Source organism: Trachinotus anak, unplaced genomic scaffold, assembly GCF_046630095.1.
Source record: "Trachinotus anak isolate AG129_WGS33_773 ecotype Australia unplaced genomic scaffold, CSIRO_AGI_Tana_v1 ptg000033l, whole genome shotgun sequence".
Lineage (NCBI taxonomy): Eukaryota > Metazoa > Chordata > Actinopteri > Carangiformes > Carangidae > Trachinotus > Trachinotus anak.
The window spans coordinates 1,737,405-1,760,999 of record NW_027273884.1 but is presented as its reverse complement, the minus strand read 5'-3'; the positions used below and the strand labels follow the sequence as shown (position 1 = coordinate 1,760,999).

At 40.0% G+C, this 23,595-nt stretch overlaps 1 protein-coding gene across 3 annotated transcripts in view; it reads left to right on the top strand.

The window, feature by feature from the left end:
• lrfn5a (leucine rich repeat and fibronectin type III domain containing 5a) overlaps nt 1-23,595 on the top strand; it is a 120,165-nt gene that overhangs the window by 53,350 nt on the left and 43,220 nt on the right. For all 3 annotated transcript variants that reach the window (XM_071471376.1, XM_071471374.1, XM_071471375.1), the window contains one exon: nt 5,856-5,962. The gene's annotated coding sequence lies outside the window, so the exon portion shown is untranslated. The remainder of the gene's footprint in view (nt 1-5,855; nt 5,963-23,595) is intronic.

Sequence of the window (23,595 nt, the reverse complement as noted above, 5' to 3'; positions counted from 1 at the left end):
AGGCCAAGTGCTGTGAAAATGCAAATACCTTTAGCCAACAAAGACGCTTCATCCAAATTATGCAGATTCTGCCCCACAAGCTTCAATTTGTCTTTCTTTTTTTTTTTTTTTTTTAGAGATTATGTGGATGAAAATGTTGTATATCCAAGAAAAACAGCTTGGCTTATTCTAGCTGTCATGCAGTGTGCTTAAATAGTATAAGCACAAATAGATGTAAAATCAAAGGAGTGAATGCAGTTATTCATCTGAAAATGGAACTGAGGAAAGCTTGTTCTGTTTTCTTGAACTGCGTGACAATGTGATGATTGCATCTGTGGGTGTGTGTGTGTGTTTGTGCGATAACTATGAAGACATACAGTTACTGGTGTGCAGCACAGACGATAATCCTTCCAAAACAGATTAAAGAAAGTACGAAGAGCCTGAAGATGAGAGGGCATGAGACGTTTTCTGACGTGAATATCGCTCCCTCAAAGTCAACCTCTGGGCTAATTTGCCTCAAATCTCTTCTCTACATGTTAGAGAATTCGTTAAATGCATCACATGGTCTTTTTATAGTGTCTCTGTTAATATTTGAGCCGCGCCAGATGTCCTAATTATTGTTTGATTTGTTAGTTTGTGTTGCAGTTGGTGGCTGTTTTAACTGTACTTAACAAATAATGGTTTTCGACCCAATTTAGATGTTTTAGTTGGGAAACATTTCCTTACAATATTTGTTGTCTTAGCTAATGGCTACAGGGATCCAAACACAAATCTAAAGAGAGCAACTCATATTAAAAGAACATTAATACAAAAATTCCAACAACTTGTTTGTGCATCTGTTCCACTGGTGTGTTAAATATGGCAGCAGCACAGATCAGAAGCTCTGCCTGCCGTCTTTATATTTATCTCATCCAGTAACATTGGTTTCCCATGGTATTTATTCTTGCTGTTGTTTGGTTGAAGGAAAAAAAAAAACAGCACAGGACAATGAGAAGCAGAATAAAACGAGACCACGACGTTCTGGAGCTTCCTGCAAAGTCAGAGGGGCTTTTGAAGAACTATTAAACACGACTGTGTTCATTACTGCTTCTCCTGGTGGGTATTTTCTGATTGAGCTCTGTATGCAGGAAGCACAGCTACTTGAAACACACCTAATCCACTATTTGCAATATTTTACATTTGTACGAAAAGTCTACTTGACTACACTCCTGTTTTCTATTTATAAGCTTAGAGATGAATAGAAGGCGCAGCCATTAATTCTCTCTATGTAGTTCTGGGTAGAACAGAAAGCTTAAGCTGTGAATCTGCAGTGCAGTGATGTACACAGACAGACAATTGCAAACGCACACACAGACACACACACACACACACACACACACACACACACACATATTCAGACGCTATTCTCCTGCTTACTGACCTGTTTCAATAATTCAGAGGAGTGACTCGATGGCTGGCTGGCTGGCAATGGACTCTATCCATGGACCCGGTCAACCGTTACACACAAACACTCTTACACACACAGATACACACACACACACATACACACAAACAAACAGAGTCACACAAACAAAGTGTTTGTTATGCTTGGCTTGGCAGTTTTACATCTATGCAGCTTTACGCACCAAACCAACTTCAGAGATTTGATCCCATAAGGATAAGGTACCTGGGTGGAGACTATGTTGCTATTTCCGTTCTTTTCAAGACAGGAGATAACAGAGATTATTCAAGTGATCTACTCTTATAGGTAAAGACTTTTTTTAGCTGTATAGGTGAGATACAAAAACATTTAAACCTTTAGCATCATGTTTAATGGAGACAACAAAGGGTTTTCTAGCCTTTGAAATCTCTGGGATTTTGGACCAGTGGCCGTGACTGTCCACAGAGACAGCATTGTTGCCAAATTTAGGAGCTTGTCTCATCAGAAAACTTAAAAAAAACACAAACTCTGGATCTCACCTATAACCTCTTTCAGTAATCAAAACACTATTTGCCGTTAAGATACAGTTTCCCTACATTAACCATCTACGACTCATGTCCATCAAGGTGGAGATGCAACAAAACAACCCATCTTTCTTAGTCGCTGTATTAGACTTGGTTTGTTTGCTTAATTAATTCTCTAAACTCCACAACTAGTATTGTACATCTTAATTAGAAGTGCTGGGCCACAAGGCATTACAGATTTTAATTTAAAGTGCCGCAAATACAGTACAGTTACTAATCCCACTGAAGCGCTTATTTCAACACTTTGTGTGTTTGGCTTGTTTGCTGCCTCACTGGATGCTTAATGCAGTGACAATATCAGTTTTGTCTTAGTGTATTCAGAGGACAGATTGCTGCTGGTCAGGAGGTGTTTTGAAGCAGCTATCCTCTACCAGAACAGATGTGTGCCTGCTGGTTACTTTTTATGTGTCTCCTTCTAGCTGCTACCTATCTACTGGTAGCCTTGCTTGAATTTTGGTTTGCAAGGCCTCAGTCATGAATAACCTGCTTTTGTTCAGGGTGTGTGAACCCTGCAGCTTCAGCGTAGCCAGATTTCCATCCAAATGTTGCCAGGGCTAAGCTAACGCACGCTGCTAAAAATTGCCTGGCAGCATAAAAGGAGCTATTATTGCTACATAGCCAGCGTTAGCACTAACAGCTGTTTACTTATCAGTCTTGAAGAAACATTATGAGTTCAGCTTCAAACTTCATTTACTTTGCCAACAGCTGTCTCCAGCGGTGGAAAGCAACGAAAATGTAAACTCTTGTCTCTATCACATCTTTTCTTCTACTTCACGTCACTTTCTGGTAGTGACTCACTGTAGCCTGCAGTTTGTCTTGATGACGTAGTGCTGCTCAGAGGGCGTATTATAACCTCTTATAAACACAAAGATGGCTGAAAGTCTTGTCAAGTGACGATCAGCACCCGCCGCTCCCGTCAAGAAACCATGTTTGGCGACAGACAAAACTTACAAAAACTTTCAACCACAAAGTCTTGTTTTTTGTACATTTATTAGATACAGAAGATGTGACGTGAGTTATGAAAGGCACCTTACAATTAATACAACGATTTACTTTGGAGTAATTAGTAAGTATTATAATTACTTTGTCAGTGACTAATATTTAATGAGTAAGTGATGGCATTATTGAAGTAACTTGCCCAGCACTGTTTATTTGTATTTTGTCATAGTTTTTGAAGTTAGTTCACATGGTGGGTTTTACTTGTTCAAATCAAAACAGTTTGACTAAATTAGCTTCAATAAGTTGCCACTATCAGCCCCATGTATCAGCAAACCACCCGACAGACGCCTGAGAACTTACTGTCTGCACTGCAACAATGATGCTGATATCATGTTGCGATGACTGGCCGGTGCATGAAACCCTCATTTTCACTGGAAGAACCGTCATTTTGTGATGTGTGCAGAGTCTCTGTCCACTACCCATGCCGTGAACTCTGAAATAAAGACTAAACAAAGCAGCAAGTCAGCAGACTTCCTGCAGCTGTGCAGCCTAGTTATGCCTTTTTCCTCGTTTGGAGTTACATAAGATATTGAATAATTGAAAGTAATTATTTTTAGGAGACCTTTTTTTCTGTGGACTGAATTATGATTCTTGTTTCACACAGGGGCTCTTCAAAGCTTTCATCATCATCAGGCACCCATGTAAAGTTACAGTGGCATTTCGCCCCAGGTGCCTGGTCTCATTAATGGTTACATGCACTCTTTGCAAGGACCAGACCAAAACTGAGCAAATGTAGACTGGCTGTGGGGACACAGGGTGACACTGCACCAGTTATCTTTTCACACTGGGGATTTACAAGCTAACCGCTGACCCACAGTTTATGTGATGCTGTTTTCTGGTGCAACTTTAATGCTTTGTGCTGTTATGGATTTCATCAAAGTTTAATGCTGCTGCTGCTGTTGCGAATAGATTTGATGGTGACAGACATGATATTTGTGACTAACATTTCACAAGGATGCAAAAGCTTTTATGATAAAAGCAAACAACCAACATTATACTTTCGACAGATGAGATAGATCGGATTAGCTATATGACTTTTGTTTGTCTGTTTGTGTCTGTAAATAGCTGCTGCAACAAAGTATGATGTGAAGTTACATAATAGCCTTGGACTAGATTCTGCTGTGCAGGCAAATTTCGAGAACACTTTCCACTTTTTAGTTGTCGGCGTGTTTCTGCCAGGGTCACATTCAGGTTGGAACAGTATTTAGGATTTTAAAAGAATTTTAGGAGTCTACAAATATTTAGAGAAGAAAGAGACAATTATGAAGTAATTTGTGTTATTCGGCTGCAGTGCATCTTTAAAAAAACTGAGCCAGCATAGTTCATACAATACAGTAAATACAATACAGTGTATCCTGTGCATGCATATCTCTTTGCCCAGTACCCGGTGGATTTAAAGCTCCTGCCCTTGCATTCAGGGTGTGGTCCTGCATATTAACACTAGTCAGTCACCTCTGCTGCTCCTGGCAGATTTGCTGACAAAGAGGCACTATTTGACCTCCACATCACTGTATGTAATTATGGCTTTTCCGTTTTTCCAAGGTCATACTGAGAGCCGAGAATTAATAAATCACAACCCTTACCCATCTTTCAGTTCATGTTACCTTCAGGGTCTGTCTACTCAGTATCTACCCACCCATCTCTCCATCAAACATTTTAAAGCTGAACTGAAACATGTTGTCTAATTAGGTTTTGAATAATTTTTTTTTTCTTTTATACCAGCACAAAATGTGATTATTCACATAAAAACTTGTGTATACACAGTCATACCTGTGATAGCAAACCGATGGCAGCTTGAGGAAAGGTAGATATTCTGTATGTGATCAAATGGAGTGCATGTGTTTGTGCTGCTCTAGGCAGATTTCATTAAAGGCTGAGTGTGATAACTCTTTGTGTGTGAGAGATCCTGCTGATATCACACATCACCACTCGATAGATGTGAGAGCAAACGCTCCTCTGCATCTTTAGCTTTATCTCCCGTTTTCTCCCTTTTTACTTACACATTCATCCCTATTTTCCTGTTTTGTTTTGTTTTTGTACATTTTTTTACCTCCCTTCATACATTTTTGGTAACCTCCCTTTTTGTCTTCAGGTCCCCCCTCCTTTTTCACTCTTGCCATCCCCATGACCCCGCTTCATTGTCTTTTTAGCTGTGTCCTACTCACCCTCCCTTGCACTCTTTGCCCTCATTCTTTTCCTCCTCGTCTCGTTTTGATCCTTCCCTCCATCCCTCCCATCCCTCCCTCTGCCCTGCTGGCTCAGCTGGTACAGAAGCTGCCTTTGTTTCAGCCCTGTCCTTTGAAGGAGGGAAAGCTGAAAAGTTAGAGGGAGGGAGGGAGGGAGGAATAGAGGGAAGACGTGTAGCATGGATGGGGCAGGAGAAGAGGAAAAATCTAAATGGGGAAAAATGGGATAAAAAGAACTGAAGGTGGGGGAGGATGAAGGGAAGGGAGGTGGTGGTGGGGTGGAAGAGGGATATCTTTGGATCAATGGTCAGGGTTGTTCAAGCCATTGATATCCAGTAGCAACAGCATGTGAGGGCAGATTTCCTGTGTGTGTGTGTGTGTGTGTGTGTGTGTGTGTGTGTGTGTGTGCGTGTGTGTTAGCGCACTTCCTCTTGGTTCTTGGTGTTGCACAATTTCAATGCATTAGTCCTCAGTAAAACACCAAACAAGCAGTTTATTGTCAAGAGATCTATTTTTGAACAGGCAGTGCTGGAGAATCCTGTGCATCTCTTACTGTGCAACACTACAAATGTAATAAGCTCTCAGAATGCAACTCTCCAAAGTATCTCTTTCTGTTATAGTTTTGTTGAACTTCTGATCCGAGTCCAGTGTTGAAATCTCATTTTTCCTTTATTTCCTCCTCTCTAGTGAGTGAAACCAGACGATTTTGGGCCTGCTCCCTCATCCATGATGTTATAGCCACAGTAACATGTGAATCCTGAAGCAGAGTGTTATCCACTTTTACGTCTCTGAAGGTAAGGTCACGTTTTGGTCTGTGGTATGGATGTATGTATGTATTGCTTAAAGGAATGTGGTAACATTTTGCTTTTTTTTGCATATTTGCTAAGAGTTAGATGAGATTGACAACACCTGTATCTTTAAAATGTGAAGCTACAACCAGAGGGTGACTAGCTTAGCTTTGCATAAACACTGGAAACAGATAGAAACAGCTAGCCTGGCTTTGTCCAAAAATTACAAAATCCACTGACAAGCACCTCTAAAGCTCACTAGTTAACACACAGTACAGATTTTATTATTTAACCATCCATTTATTTAAGAAATGAGATGAGATGTGTTTAAAAGTGAGCTTTCAAGTTATTGATTGGTGGATTTTTTTTTTTTTTTTTTTACCTTTGAACTGAGTCAGGTTAGCTGTTTCCCCTGCATCCAGTCTTTAAGCTAACCTAAGCTAATTGTTATCTGGCTTCACCCTAATATTTATCAGGCAGACATGAGAGAGGCAACGATCCTTTCATCTAAACCCTCAGCAAGAAACCAAAATCAGGGTATTTCTCAGTGTGTCGACGTCCATGTATTCCTTTGATGATTCTGCTATGGAAGCTTGTTATAGAAATGTCTTCCTTTTAGCACTGTTTGCTAAACTTGTTCAAACTCTGAGATAGAGAGATAGAGAACAGGCTAGCCTCTTTTTTGTGCTAGCAAAGACCATGCTCTGATGCTGCTTAGCAGGGTTTGAGTTGGGTTGCTCAAGTAGAGCAGGTTAGATCTGGGTCGATGCAACGGGCTTCAGATCTGTCACCTGGATGCCAGGCCAACTTAGTTTGGCCTTATAGTGGAAATGGAGATCTAGTGGAAGCTACGTTAGCATTTTGGCTATGTCTGACCATATATGGCCCTGCAGTGGAAACCTGAATGTTATTACGAATGTTACCTGTTATTGTCTGTGAGTTTGCCATGGAAATTGGATTAGTCCTGTTTTGCCCTGTGGTCCCCACCAATCATGCTTTAAGGAAGCGTGAATGTACAGTGGAAATGAAGCTAGCTCACTTTTGTTGTTTCAGTAAGAATCAGTTCTGCCTGTCCTAACCACTGGTGTGACTGCTCTTCCGTTTTGCTAATAAATCTTCACGATTCATTCTGGCCCACTTTTTTTCTGCCACCTGGCCTTTCTCATCATCTCTTATCTCCCTGCTATTGTTTTCAGGCTAGATTATGCCAGCTTCTCATCTTCATATCGGCTTCCTCTGTCAGAGATCCACCTCTAACCTCCTCACCCCTCGAGACTGTGCTGCTGCTGAGTCCCTCTCCCTACTGTCCTCTCTCTCTTTTCCCCAGCCTGCCATCCCTTTTCTGCTCTTCAGCTGGCTCTTAGATCTACACTTCTAACCTTGATATGTCCCTCTGGGATGTGGCTGAGTGCTGAACTAAGCTAGAAAGAGGCAGGAGGAGAGGATAGAGAGAGGGATGTAGTAGGTGGGAAGAGAAAGAGTCAAGAGTGTATTCTCTATCTGTCTGTCTGTCTGTCTGTCTGTCTGTGAAACATGCCAATTATGTCTGAAGCTGTAATCTTTGTAGCTTTTCAACCTTGACGCTGTGTTCTCAAAACTGACTGGATTAATCAAAGCAGAGATAGAGGATGAGATGCAGAGAATGATGTGTATGCATCTGTGTGTGTTTGTGTGTGTGTGTGTGTGTGTGTGTGTGTGTGTGTGTGTGTGTGTGTGTGTGTGTGTATATGCCATACATTTTTAACAATGCCTCAGGCAAATGTAAAATCTGCTCTGACCAGAACAAATGGCACACACATGAATATAAAGGGTGTTTGCTGAAATATAATCATAGCCAGAGGTGGAGGATTCTCACAGCATATTATCCAGCGCTCTTGACTTGGACCAATGAAGGCATATATGTCTTTGTCATGTCTTTCACGGTCTCAGCATCACTGTTTATCATCACCCATTAATACCTGGACCTCTTCATTTAGTTACTTGTATTTATGGTTTAATGCTTATGTAAATGTAAAATTGTAAACATTTCATATAGTTGTATGTATGTGGCTTGTGTAATCATCTTGTAGTCTGCCACAGACTTCACCCCTTCAGTTTAGGCTGCTTTTGTTTACAGGCCGATAGTATTGTCACAACATGTCTGAGCTGGGCCATATGTTGTTGTATTCAGAGTAAGTCAGGCTGCTCAGAAATATTCTAAACTGACACATCAGTGGTAATCTACAATTCCTGGGACACATGTCTATGAAAGAAGAAGGTTTTGCACAATTTGTCAACACCATGGAAAGTGGTTCGATTTATAACTGAAATTACACAAAGTTGGGACACTCAACAGAAACAGATATTTTTTTTTAAAGTCATAGTCGCAGCAGAAGATATATTAGTCTTTAGTACGAAAACCACTGGATTCTGCATTTCACAAAACGGTATCTTTATTTAGATCTTTTTGAAATTAAGAGCTAAGACAATGATTTGATTATTTCATAAGTTGATTGACAGAAAAATAAACAGCAACTGTTTTAAAAATCTTTTTTTTTTTTTTTAAGTTGTTTTTCTAGGAATAACACCAAACATTTGCAAGTTTCATCTTCTTAAATGTGATGATTTGCTGCTTTTTTGGTCACTCGTCAAGGTAAACTGAATGTCTTTGGACTGTTGGTCAGACATGACAACTAGTTTTATGATTATAATGGACAATTTTTAATTATATTCTGATATTGTTTAGACCAAACAAATAATAATACCAAATAATTATTAATTGTGAAATTTATGACAGTCGATCATGAAAATTATTTTTATTTGCAGCCCTAATGGCTTCATCAGGTTTTATGTTTTAAATGTGCAAAGCTTTTGTCACAGACTGACTTGTAAATATGATTTTCATGTGTTATGTGCACTGTTGCTATGGATGCACATACACAAATCAACTGGATCACTTTCAATACAGAAGAAAGTCAGTAATGATTAATTTTATTTTCATTTCATGGCAAAAGTATTTTCAATAAAGTGAATGAGTGACAGCATTATTGAACACAGAGGAGAATGCACACAAACAGTACAGTATCTACAGTATACTGCTAAGATAGCATGTGTGTGCATATGTGTGTTTCAGTTCACCTAGCTCAGCACCTGTTTAGCATTTTTTTTTCTCAGTGCTTGAGGGAGAGAGGGAGTGTGTGAGGTGCAGACAAGGAGAGAGGAGAGATCAAACAGCAGCCTCTGTTTGTTTCATCTGTTTAATGAACAAAGTGCCTCACATTTCAGTGCTTTGGCGTTCACTCAGAGGCCTCTACACTGATGGGGGAATTCAACCCACAACCCTCCAGCTTCTGACAGCAACTTGAACTAATGCTCTCTTCAGAGCTGGAGCTCCATTGTGTATATATATATATATATGTATGTGTGTGTGTGTGTGTGTGTGTGTGTGTATGTGTTTGTGTATGTGCTGAAGCCCTCGACTGCTCAGCAAAACACATCAAAGTCAAAGTCAAGTAAGTCTCCCTCTGTCCCCTCACTTTGATGGATGGATGGATGGATAAAAACGGAGGAGAGAAGGGTGAATGGACAACTGAAAGTACAAGGCGTTGAGAATGGATTGATGGATGGGGGGTTGGGGAGAGTACGTGAGGAGGAAGTAGATGGATGAAAAGGTGGGTGGATGGGTTTGACCTTTTCATCACCCTCTTCAGATGTTGCCCAAAGGTACAGATTGAGTCACTTTTTCTCTCCCTCTTTTGTAGTTTTTCTCTGTATTTGTCCATTATTCACTTTTTAAAATTTGACACAATTTTCTTTTCTTATTTTTGCTCTAACCCTCTCTGCTCCTCTGCTTCTCTCACCTATTTCCTCTTACCTCTCATATTTTTTCTTTTCCTCTTTTTCCTTTTTGAAATGTGTACCCACTGCCACTTATCATTTTTCCTCTCGTCTTCATCCCATCTTCCATTCGGCCTCATTTTGCTTTTTTTCTTGATCACATCCCATCCTTCTCTCTACAATCCTCATCTGCTGCTTTCCTTCGTTAACCTCCTCCTTACCTCCTTCTCTGGCAGCTTGTGAGTGTGTGTGTGTGTGATAATCTCATCAGGCTATGTGTGTGTGTGTGTGTGTATGTGCGTGTGTGTGTGTGTGTGTGTGTGTGTGTGTGTGTGTGTGTGTGAGAGAGAGAGACAGAGAGAGAGAGAGAGAGAGAGAGATATGCTCTCTCCATGAGAGTTGAAAGACTGCCTGGATCCCTGGGGGGAGTTTGGCAGCCGAGACCTGCTGAGGGCCGGCCGAGCCTGGGTCACCAAGCTAACCTCTTCCCCCTGCTTCGCTTCTGGCCCCATGGGATAATAGGTGTGAGGAGGTGTGGAGGAGAGGAGATGAGGGGAGAGGAGAGGAGAGGAGAGATAAAAGGGAAAAGAAACCAAAGGGAGGGAGATAATTCATACATTAGAGGAAATGCAAATACATAAGACACACACCCTGAGGTATTTAGTTAGTCATGCTTGAAACTCTCTCTCTCATGCTATCTCCTTCCCGCTGTTGCTTTCGCGCGAAGTTGTTAGTCATGCTGAACACTTCCAAAGTAGTCTTTGCTTTCCTTTTTGTTTCCCCCAATCATCAGCAGCAGCCAAACACTCCCAGCATGACACAGATACCCAATATAGGATGTACAGATGGACACAGATATAATCTCACATGGCATCTCATCTGTACTTTAAGAAAATAACTTTGAAACAAACAAAACAAGTATAAGGGCAAATTACTTTAAGGTTTTAGAAGTTAAGTGTAAGACTTGTAAAATCATGTCATGACAGTGTCTATATCAATATCAGCAAGCAGGCGGCAGTAGCAGATGGATGATGGGAACTTTCAGTTGAATCTTCCTGGACATCCTGGAGGTCATGGTAGTGATGGTGCAGGTCCCAAAGACAGAATGACACAATTGCAAGAAAGAACCAGAACCGAGGAGTGATTGGCTCGAGGAACACCATCAGAACGGTCTTTGGTCATGGATGGTGACTTGGAAACGTGTAGGGATTTTGAGTGGAAAAGCAGAAGCGAAACATTCACCCATGGAGGAATAAAGACAGAGTGTGAGGGAAAATGTCTTCACTGAACTTTCACCAAAGCTTCATTAATGCAACAACTAGTAGACCTTAAAGGAGCTATTTGAACAATTTGCTATTGCTACATAGCCAACATTAGCATTAGCAGCTGTTTACTTACCAGTCTAGAAGAAACATGAAAGCCTCAAACTTCATTCCTTTACTAACCAAGAGCCGTCCTTAGCAGTTGAAAGCAACACCAGTATTAACTTTTGTCTCTATCACGTCTTTTCTTCGGCTGAAGTTAGCATGCTAACCAGCTAGCCCCGGCCCGTCTTGTCACTTTCAGATAGCGACTCTCTTTAGCCTCCACTGAAAGAAATTCTTGAATATCAACAAAAGCTACCAGTGTGAGTCATGACAGAAATTTTATTTCTGAAGGAAGTGCACAACAAGAAAAAGTAGGACAGTATGGAATAAGTACAGAGTTCTTAGACTTTTCATTGTCTTGACCTTTCAATTAATTATTATTCACGTATCCCAACACACTAATGAAAATGTTTAGTTTGACAAAAATAGACACAGAATATTGGAAGATGCAAAACAAGAGGAGATGGCTGATTAACCCCAGATACTGTTGATAATTCATTTTAAGTAAAACCTTTTGGTTTGGTTTTTCTCTGCTGGTCTACAGGTGCAATTATAGTAACTTCTGCTGTTTCACTGTACAAAGTTTGATGAAGGACTTTGGAGAATTACAGAGGTCAGATTTAATTGGGATGTAATTTATATTTTAAGGCCTGTAAATTAGTGTTGCATTACTTTAAAAATTAATTACACTGTTGCATAGGAACAAAAGCTGAAAGAGCTGACAAGGCCACTGCTCTGTACATTATATTCCACCACTTTTAATAGCCCCACAAATCACACACTAAATCTGCTTTGCTGATATTTGCTTCACACCACAAATAATATTTGTTTTGAGGAATAAAACTCATCTTCAGTAAAAATGGACTTAACCGTTTAGATATTTTTACAATCTCAGATTCTGAAAATAAGAAAGCATGATGGGAATTTATGTGCAGCAGAATTTACAGGAAATACCTGGAAGTGGGAGGAAGGTGGACAGAGAGTGGTGTTTAGGAGAAACTGAATTTTGATTTCGAGGATAAACAAAACTGTGCCACAATGATAGGAGCCAACAGTCATCTTGACCATGTCCTCATTGTTCATAGCAACGACAGCAAGATGTGCCTGTTACTTTGGCACCGTTTCATTGAGGTTTAAAAGTAGAACACATGCTTGTTTTGCTGAATACTTGAATGAAATGATTTTATATATCAAACAAACAAAGCTCCTCATCCCCCTTTTGTTTCTGCTGTATTAGGGCCATTTCTGCTTGTTTATGAGATTCTGAGATGCAGTGCTATTTCAGAAAGGATGCCCCTCAGGGTTTCGTTATCGTTGGTACAGTAAGTAAGTTTCTGTATCACTGCCTCATCACATTGGGCACGGTTGTATTATCTCTGACTTCCTCTCTAAATTTCTTGGCCATTCTCTGTATCTCTCAGTTGTTCTTTCACTGCAGGCAGCAGCAGAAAATGGAGTCTGTGAAACAGGATGTGAGTATAGGCATACAGTAATTGTTTATTTTATAGTGAAAGACCAAAAGCCTGGCTGGAAACCACTGATGTATGACAAACATGGACAGAGACTGTGAGGTTGGGGACACAGACAGAGGCTGGGTTTCATGTTTTTTATGCCGGATGACATTTCAAATTATTAAAGGTTAAAGGAAATGGAAAATGTTAATGGATTGTATCCAAGTGAATGGGAAAGTCGTCTCAGAGTTTTAGACCACACTGTTTTTGTGTGTTTGTGTGTGTCATAAAAGTGTATAAAAAACAAAATATATGTCTTATTTTACATTCTTCAAAGTAGCCACCATTTACCTTGACGACAGCTTTGCACAATAGTGGCATTATCTTAACCAGCCTCATAAGGTAGTTGCCTCCAATGCTTTTCGATGAACAGGTGTGCCTTGTCAAAAGTTAATCCAAATTGCAAGAATTTTGAATGTATCTTCAAGTGCTGCAATTGCTATGATGAAACTGGCTGTTATGAGGATCATCAAAGGAAAGGAAGACCAAGACTTAGCTTTGCTGCAGAGGAAAAGTTCACTAGAATTACCAACCTCAGAAATCACCAATTAACAGCACCTCAGATTAGAGCCTACATGAAGGCTTCAAAGAGTTCAACTAGCAGACACATCTCAACATCAACTGTCTGGAGGAGACTGGGTGAATCAGGCCTTCATGGTCAGATTGCTGCAAAGAAACCACTACTAAGGGTTGCCAATAAGAGGAAGAGAATTACTTGAGCCAAGGAACACAAAAAAATGGACATTTGACCAGTGGAAATCGGTACTTTGGTCTGAAGAGTCCAAATTGGTTTTTGGTTCTAACCGCTGTTTCTTTGTGAGACCCAGAAAAGGGGAACTGATGGGAACCATGTGTGGTTCCCACTGTGAGGCATGGAGTAGAAGCTGTGATGGTGTGACTGGTGCTTTGCTGGTGACGCTGTCGGCGATTTATTCAAAATTGAAGGCACAGTTACCCAGCATCACTACCACAGCATTCTGCAGTGAAATGCAATCCCACCTGGTTTGCACTTAGTGGGACCAGCATTTGTTTTTCAACAGGACAGTGACTTGAAACACACCTCCGGGCTATGTAAGGCCTATTTAACCAAGCATGAGAGTGAAGCAGTGCAGCATCAGGTGACCTGGCCTCCGCAATCACCCGGCCTAAACCCACTTGGGATGGTGTGGGATGAGTTGGACTGAAGATTCAAAGAAAAGCAGCAAACACGTGCTCAGTATATATCGGGAAAAAAAGCACCAATCCATCCAGTGGAAGTGGAGATATTTCACTGGGTAAGTTTAAACGTCAACCCTTTTGATGAGTGTCAAAGTGGTGGACCGATGTTCAGTCATACCTCCCAGAAATTTCAGAAATTCAAATAATTATGTTCTGTCTTTGCTTTTAAAGAAACCCATTACATAGACACAGTGTTTGCATGTCTTTTACACATATGATACAAGCACTGCTCAAGTATGGTCAACCTTGTGTGTAGTTTGTCTTCTCTCTGCAGTGCCCTCTCTCTGCCTTTTTTTTCCATCTCCCTCTCCTCCACCTCTCTCTCTTTCTATTACTATCTCTGTCATTTCAGCTTCTATCTCCCCTCCGCTCCTCTCAGCGTCATAACTATCACTTTCTTTTCTCTGTAGTCTTCACACACTTCACACTGTGTTGTCTGATTCTGACATCTATATCTATCTATATCAGCATCGCAACCTTGAGGAACACTCTGTGTGCAGCTGGTACACACTAATGTATCTGCGTGGTGTGTGTTGGTGTGTGCAGATTCACGTACATACAATAAGTACCTTGTGAAAGTGCTTATGTAGGAACTTCAAACTGTAAAATTGCTGCTATTTATACAGTAGATATTATGATACCCGATACTAGACCTGAGTCAAGTGTAAAATCATGACACCCATGTTGGGATTGAGAATGCACAAGAAATAGTGAGGAAGTGAGCAGAGAAGTCAACATACAAAGTAATGGATAAACGGATTAGTTGTACTGCCTCCACCAGCAGTCATTTACTTCCATTCAAATGAACGCATGTTGAACATGGTGTTGAGCTTCTCTGAAAGGGCTGTGGGGGTATATCAGACAAGAAGAAACTAAATATAACAATTATATGCTGTAAAAAATTGTATGAGGTTTGGTGAAAGGCATTCAACAGAAATTACCCTATGTGAATACAAAATAATCACTTCACTGCTGTGAACACTGCCGTGTCACATCTGCAGTTAACATAATACACAAAGCAGTTTGTGCAACATTACTGGATATATATTCCCTCTTGTGCTTTTTTTATGGAGCTGTTTCATTAATGTAAACCAGACTCTTCACATTTGTGTTCGCTCAGTTTCCCTTTAAAAGCCAATGTGTTCAGTCAGACAGCTTGCAGATGCTATTTTTCCTTCCCTTAAGCTAAATGTCTCTACTGACATGTCTAGCACTTCCTCATAGTTTCGGTCTCTGTTGTGCACACTCTGTTTTTCTGCTCTCACATTTTCCTTCATCTTCTTCCTGCTAGGTACCTCTTTTTTATTTGTCTCTCAGCCCCTGGTCAGTTTCCTCTCCTCTTCTGCTTCTCTGTCTTTCTTGCTAGCACCGAGGTTCAGCATTGTAAGGTTTTTATTCTCTTACTCTCATTCTTATCTATCTTTTTGTCTCTGCATTCTCTGACTTGGCTTGCTGTTTTCTTCGCTGCCTGTCTTTGCAGATGTCTTTCTTTCTCAATACACCTCTGTGTATACCTTCATTCTCTCACCTCTGTGTATTTCCAGTGGTAAAACTAGATACTCCAGCACATCCTGAATTCTTCGCAGAAAGAGTGCGTTTTGCTCATATTTTTGGTGGTGGTGATAAAAGGATAACACTGGTGTTTTTGGGTGCTCATTTTGTGGTCACTCTGCTCTAATTTAATCTGCATTTACCTTGCATTCTGCATAATGTTCTGCTTATTATTTCTAGTGTTATTTACTTTGGTTGTCAGTAAAGTACAGCAGTGCCCCATAGTGCTTTAAAAGCCATTTCAAACTATTTCCATTTGTACACTGCCAATGTGTGAAATGTAGGCCTGAGCTAAGTAGATAATACTATACCCACATCCATGCCCATGTCCAGAGGCCACCCCTCAGTACATGATCACACAGCTTCTTAAAAAAATGTAAAATAAAATGCCAGAAGAAGAATGTTGTTGCATAGATCCACACAGAGAGCCATCAAACCGGCAAGTTGCGTTATTTTGTGCGGCTGTTCATGGAGAATATTAAGAGCTGAATAATTGTTTGCTAAGTTACTCGCCAAACAGTGACTGGATGAGGCTGTAGAATAAGTGATACTGTGCATTTAAAACGTTTTGAGGCTCATTAGCTAACTACTTTTGTGGGTTGAAGGTCATGTTTGAAAGCTTCCTATTCATAAGTTAGAAAGCTGGAGGAACACAGCTGCTGGATGCCACTACCTGCCATATCAAAGTTGAGGGCAATGTGAGCAGCTAACATGCTTCCCTCATCTTCAGATCTTTTCCTCGTGTTTAAGTGAGACATAGAAACCATACCATAATTCAAATGTTTACTGTTTATTCAAGCCTCTAAAGTTTTTGACTCAGAGTTAATTTCAGTTACCGGTTGCTAGCTAGGTACAGCTAATAGAATTTGGCAGTCACAGTTAACTTTTCAGCAGGTAAAACCAGCAGTAATAATGAGAAGCATGCTTTTGCCTGCCTCTGTCTGAATTTTGAGTGGTGCATCTGCCACCAGTACCACTGTCAACTTTACTTTTACATTTGCAGGTTTTTCAGGTTCTGGAGATTCTGTTCTTTAGAGGATTTAGTTGTTTTCTTTCTGTTTCTTCACAATTTTTTGGGTGTCCGTCATCAGTCTGGACAGGTCTGTATGTTTGGTGTATGTAGATGTGATAATGACTTACTAATGCTTGGTGTGAGATACATTGCCAATTGTCTCATGTTCTATGTATCAGTGTTTCTGTCAGATCAATAGTTACTTCATTACAATGTATAGACTAGCTGGGTTTCCATTAGGGTGGTGCTGATGGACAATGATCATCAGAGCCATCACCAACAGCTTATGCCTTTGCCAATGTCAGGACAATATTTGGCTTGTTTTCAGATTAATGCATTATTTGTATTTAACTTAATATTGAATTTAATTTAGCTATTTCACAGGGTGACGATAGGACTAACTATGGATAAGATCACGCAACCCTAGTTTACACCCAAATGTAGCACATATTTTAACCAAAGAAAATGCAAATTAAGGCATGTTTCCATCCAGCACTTGATATTGTTGTTGTTGAGTTGGTTCGCTGAGATAAACAGCTGGTGCCACAAATTCTTCAGGCGGATGCCATCGTGCCATTGCACAGGAAGTGGGCACAACAACATGCCGTAATTAGAATAGCACCAGCGCAGTCTCCTAATTAGTCCACATAGATCTGATGTTTTTCTCCCGTGGTTTTTCATCTCGTCAATAGAGGAGTCACATGCTCATTTGCATCATGTAAAAACCTAAGAAGCAGACCTGCAGACATAAACCTGACTATCTCCTTATTACAATGAAGGGATTTTTAGACTGACTCAGAGTTTTTGTACCAGGTAAAAGACAATTTTGAGGGTTGGTGATATTCATTCAAGTCATTACACATGGATAATGACTGAAATGTGTGTCATTCAGTGTGTTGTGACGTAAAAAGTGATTTGCAAATACCAATATAAATATAATCTTTGGAGACAACACACAACCAGATTTAAAAAATGAGACTAGGTGGGTTTGTGCTCCACTACATTCCAAATTCCTCTTCACTCTCTCTCTCCTTCCTTTTCTGTCCATCCATCTGTCCCATGATGCCTTTGTTATCTGCTGATGTATGTGGAACACTGAGACAAGAAGTGCACTGTGGTTGTCTAAATATGGACGTCGATGACTGTACTCACTGGAGAAATATGTTGTCAACTCCCTCCACAGGAAATGCGCTACCTACACCCTCTTAATGACCTGTGTGTGTGTGTGTGTGTGTGTGTGTGTGTGTGTGTGTGTGTGTGTGTGCGTGTGTGCATGTGTGTCTTACAAACAGACTGTCAGCAGAGGCTGTAGACTTAAATACAACTTGCAGACAGAGTCATGTGGGCTGATGGATGATAGTCATTGTAAAAGGCAAAATATTATCGATAAAAAAGACCATCTACAAATCTAAATTTTACAGTCCAGTACTGTTAACTGAAAGCATTTGGCTCAGTTTTTTCTCTTGTACTCATTCCATTGTAGCAGCTATGTTACTACTCTATGTGTGTCGACGGGTCTATTAATTCCACTTTTCTCATCTGCTAGGTATGCAAAACTGATCCAGTGGGTGGTGAGAGCCCTATGTCAAGTTTCCATTGGTAATTAGAGTTAATATCACACTATTTTGTTTTGAAAACAACATCACTTCATGTTGTTCTCAGGAATAATAATGAGAAAAGGCCATAACAGTCTGTAGGCACTGCTGTGTTCTGCTGTAGTAACTAGTGCCCTTTCTCAGCAATTTTTTTGCTTGACAATTTAATGAAATAAGGACACACAGTTGCCGAGCAACAAGGGTCAGATAGCAGGCTCAGCTGATTGGGCCTCACTCCAGGATTGATGGAGCAGAGGTTGACTGATGATGATTCTTGCAAGCAGGCAGAAGTTGGTGGGCAATGCAGACTTTGCTGGCTCCTTGGTCGGTCGTGGTTGTAAACAGATCGGCTCAGCTCTACACTCACTTTCCTTAACTAGAACAGTCTTGAAAATAATTCCACTGGCCAGACAACAAAACTTCCCAAATGCTATCAAAGCGAGACTTACCTAAGGAAAAAGAAAAAAAAAATAGAAAAACTTTGCAAACTGAGACTTGCTTCAGCTGAAGATTAAAAGGCATGTGGTTTAACAAAGATGAAAAAGAAAATGCAGGAAAATCTTAGGATAAAAGGATAAAAGCAAAAGTAAAAAATAAAGAACAAGAAACTGAAGAAATGTGTAACAACGGCAGTAAGACCTTTTCATCAACTAGCAGGTCGTTAGCCTGCTTGATGTCTGATTCTCCCTGATGGGCACCTTTTCCAAAAAGAAATGTGTAAATCAGTACTGATTTTCTGTTTTCTGGCAAACTAGAGGTTGGTACTTGGTGTATAAACTGAATCTTGACACCCTTGGGTCAACCATAAATAATTAATTGACTGGTGTCAAATCAAAAGCAGGGTTTGTTCAGCAAATGGCAGACATCTTCCACCACAGTCATTTACTAAGAAGACCCACTTATGCTCTGTAAGTGGCAATAGTTTGGTTTCCATCCAAATGTAGTCCACATTTTTTACAGAATTTTTAGAAAATCTGCAAAAGATGCAAATTAATATGAGGTTCCATCCACCACTGTTATGCAAATTCCAGTTGGGTGCCATTAAACAGCATGTAATAAAGAGATTAAAAGAGGTCCAGTCAAAGCTCAAGTGGTGAAAGTAATGTGGAAACCATGATAGACATATGACATTTATGTTAGTTCTTATATGAATTTGAGGAGCTTACAGTCTCCTCATTGCTCCACACAGAGCTGTTGTTTTTGTCTGCTGCTTTTTTTCACCTCTTCAGTGAAACAAAAGCTTTAGTGTAAATTTAAGTGACACTTAAACTGTCTCAGATTTTGTTTTCATTGCTTAGTGCAAAAACCTTTTTGCAATATATCAAGTTTTTTTTTTTTTTTTTTTTTTTTTTTTAAATTTTAAAACAAACCTAATTGCTAACCTTTCACGCAAATATGTTTCACCATTTCTCTTATCGTTTTATGTCTGTCTGCTCTTATGGTATTAAAATGCTGCATCCTCACAGGTGGTTTGTCTTAAATTCAATTATCCATGTCACTTTATCACTGTGGGCCAGTCCCTGTTTATATCAATTATTATTATTATTATTATTATTATGGAACTGGGTGGAGGGACAGAACATCTTATTCTTCTGTATTTAATGATACTGAGCTTAGCATCCCCATGCTTGTCATTAGATGCACCATGGAGAGCTCCTCTTTGTTACTGTGTAGCATTAACAGACTGCTCGGCCTCAGTTATGGCCGTCATGTGGCTCCTCCAGCAGCAGGATCACAGATTTAGAATTGAAACGCAGTTTACTTGCATATCATGGCTGATGTGAGACTATAGCAGTTACCTTAAACCTAAGCACCATAAAAATAACTGTGCTGTGATTTTATAACAGTCACATTTTATCTAGCAATGCAGAGTGTTTTAGCTCCTTTGTAGGGCAGGTGAATCCAGTTACCAGCTTTCAGACACGCAATGTGTCAATAATTGTGGCCCTTTGAGGTCGACAGATTGAGTTTTAAGCTCCAGTTGAATGTCCACAGCATTGGTAATTCAAATTTGATCCTCTCTCTCTATCTCTCGAGGACTGGCCTCATTTCAGTACAGCTGATATTAAAAACCGGTTGCCCTTTTGAACCAAGACAAAATGACTGCATGTATTAGAACAGTTTTGAGGGGAAGTACTCCGGGCTAATGAGCTTTGATTGTACATAATTTGTAAACAAATCCACAAAACTGTTACATACTTAACTATTTTAGGGGACACTAGAGGAGCTGATATTATTAGCTTATTTTGTGATTTACTTCATCAAAGCCTTTTATAAATTCAATTCAATGTGAAGTTTGAAATAATAGTGGTAAAAAACTCACTTCTAATAATTACGGTGATGCCTCTTAATACTGAAATGATGAATTATTCATGTTATATCTGTGACGCGTTGAAACTGGAATATTTTTAGATAAAACCATAACATTTCAGAGAAATCACAGCATCTAATTCTGCAGCTTTTTATACATATTTCACACACACACACACACACACACACACACACACACACACACACACACACACACACACACCCACACATACCTACACACAGACACACATATCATCTTTCACAGTGGCCACTGAATGATTCTCTGATTGTGAAGTGACAAGTAGCTTTTGATGGATAAATTTAGATAAGTCACACTCCGAGGTTATTATGAAGTGATCACACACAGTGGCGTGCAGAGGACACACACACACACACACACACACACACACACACACACACACAGGTATTAGCTGTATTTAGCCTAATTATTGTGTTGTTTGTACATGTACACACTTGCAAACAAATGTGCACACACACACACACACACACACACATACATAGAGTGGTGATCTGTATTTAACCTAGATACTGTGGTGATTAGCCAGTGGCTATTGATAAGTCCCTGACACATTAAAGGCAACATAGCACATGCATGTACACACACACGCACACACACATGCACAGTGAGGTAGGCATGAGACTACTTCAGAGACATTTGTATATAACTTTCCATGTGTGCAATTCATTATGTCAGAGTCAGGTATCAAAGTGCAGCTAAATACTTGAATGCACTCATTTGTATCATTTTCCTCCTAATTCCACCTGACACAGATTGAGTCACTGAGAGAAACAGACAGTGCACTGGCACAGAAACCCTCTGAAGATGTTGATGAAGTTTTCACTCAGACATTTAAAGTCAATCAAATTGTGTTTTGATAGAGAGAAAAATAACCAATTTATATGTAAAATCTCAAGCAAAACTCCCAGTCTCAATCTAACAGTTTAAGGCTTTAGCCTATGTTTGGATGGAACTGCAGATTTGAATCCTTCCTCCACTTTCAAGTTTTGCAGATGAACCATTTGCGGTCATTAAAACTGCTTCACTTAAATGACCTGCAATGAATGATAAATCTTAGTTCTCAAAATATTTTTGAAAGTATTAAGTCTAGGCAATAAATCCTAGTAAATCTTAATGATCTTTTTTGCATTTTTCTGTATCAGCAACCGCCCACGAGACTATGACTACCTACACTTCTAAATTTAATTTACATAAAAAGAACTCAGACTACATCTTTTTGACCTTCTTGTTGTTGTTGTTTTTTTGCACACCATTTCTTGCTTTCATTGCTCTTGCGGTTGATTGAATCTTTTTTGAAGTATTTTCCAAGTGTGCTGCCATATGAGCAAGTGCTCAATAAGTGAACATTTTCTTTTTTATCCTAAATATACCACATTCATATAATTCAGCTCACACTGACATCTGGGAGCTGCCGAGTACAACCTCTGCTACTTTTAGCCGCTGAGCTGCTTCAGTGGAGCAGGCAGGGCGGCTCAGGACTCTTGCTGGTGGGTACGTTGGCCGTAGCTTTGTATGGAGGAGAGTTTGTTTGATGCTCACTTGCACAGGCAAATAAATGGAATTTGATTTAAAGTTATGGCATGTGTACTGTCTGCTTTGGGGAAATAAAGTGCTGGAAAACAGCAGTTGACCTGACCACAACCCCCCTCTGTTCACTTTGAAGCACTCTGACTGTTTTTATTGCTATGACACGATGGGACATGAGGAGCAGCGTAAACACTGAGGAAAAGGTTTATGCAAGTTTAATATTTTCCCAAAATACACCACTCTCCTTCACCGGCCATGTCTCGTGCTGTGATTCACCTTTAAGTTCTTGTTCTTCTCTCTCTGTTGCTGTGCCTTTCTTAAAAATTCATGGTAATTCTATTCGACTGCCTTTTTTTTTTTTTTTTTCTCAGTACTGAATACATTAAATTTGGCATTTGTGTGTGTGTGATTGTCTGTTAAATGTGCGGCGTGTAAATAATGAAAGAGTGTGCTCATGTTTGGATCAGTGTGAATTATTCAACCCTGCCCACACACACACACACACACACACACACACACAAATACACTCCCCCCTGCGACATGCTGCTTGCACGCCACAGCTCTACCTGTCTCTTTCTGTCCTTCCGTCGCCCTGCTCGCTCACTTTCTGTATCTCATTTCTTATTGAGAACCTTGGTTGAAAATTACAAGGTCAAGACAGCCTTTTTTTTCAGGAACTAAACATCTCAGTGGGCTGGCTTGGGACCAGCAGTTACCATAGTCTGTTTCAAACTTGACCGCATCTACAGTACATCCTCCAGCTGGGGAAAGGAGGGGAAAAAAAATATGAAAAGTCTTTAGCAACTTTGATAACAGCAGGATGCAGGATACAGGAGCAGGTCCCATTGAGGAGTCCACAGTTTATTCAAGCACAAACTCTGGGTCTGTTTGCTTTATTTAGGCTCTGCATTTTCATTTATATTTTAGACATTTAGTTGGCACCTCTTCCCAGAGTAACTTTGCCGGTGACAGTCAGGGCCGCAGGCATTATGTTTTCAGGTTGTCCGTACATTCGTCTGTCACATGACTTCTCAGTAACGCCTTGAGGACATTTCTTCAAATTTGGTACAAACATTCACGTTATCTCAAGGATGAACTGATTAGAATTTGTTGGTCAAAGGTCAAACATCACTTTGACCTCAAAAATATTTTTTGGCCATCACTCAAGAATTCATTGGCCAATTATGACACAATTAAGCACAGATGTTTAATAGGATAAAATGAGGTAAGTATGACAGTTTGTATCCAAGTAGGCAAAGGTAAACTTCACTGTGACAACATAATATTCTGCAAAAACACTATTCAAACTGCAGCTTGGCTAGTTGATGGAACTACAAGGCAGTAATTCAATTTTTTTGGCTGGACTGCAACAGTCGGGCCCAATAAACACAAATGTCCATGACTGACTGACTGAGTGACAGAGTTTAGTGAGCTATAGAGTTGCACCATTGGTCAGCCGAATGACATGTGGCTATGTGATAAGGTGCTACCATTGGTCAGTGGCAAATGTTGGAGTTTTCTCATTGGGTGCTGCTGTTTCAAAATGATTTAGTGCAAATAGGCAGTGTTGCCAACTTAGTGCCTTTGTCACTGGATTGCCTGACTTTTCAGACCCCTTTACTGACTTAAAAAAAACAAACAAAAAAAGCAATTAGTGATACATCTAGTGATATTTTGGACTAAGCAACTTTC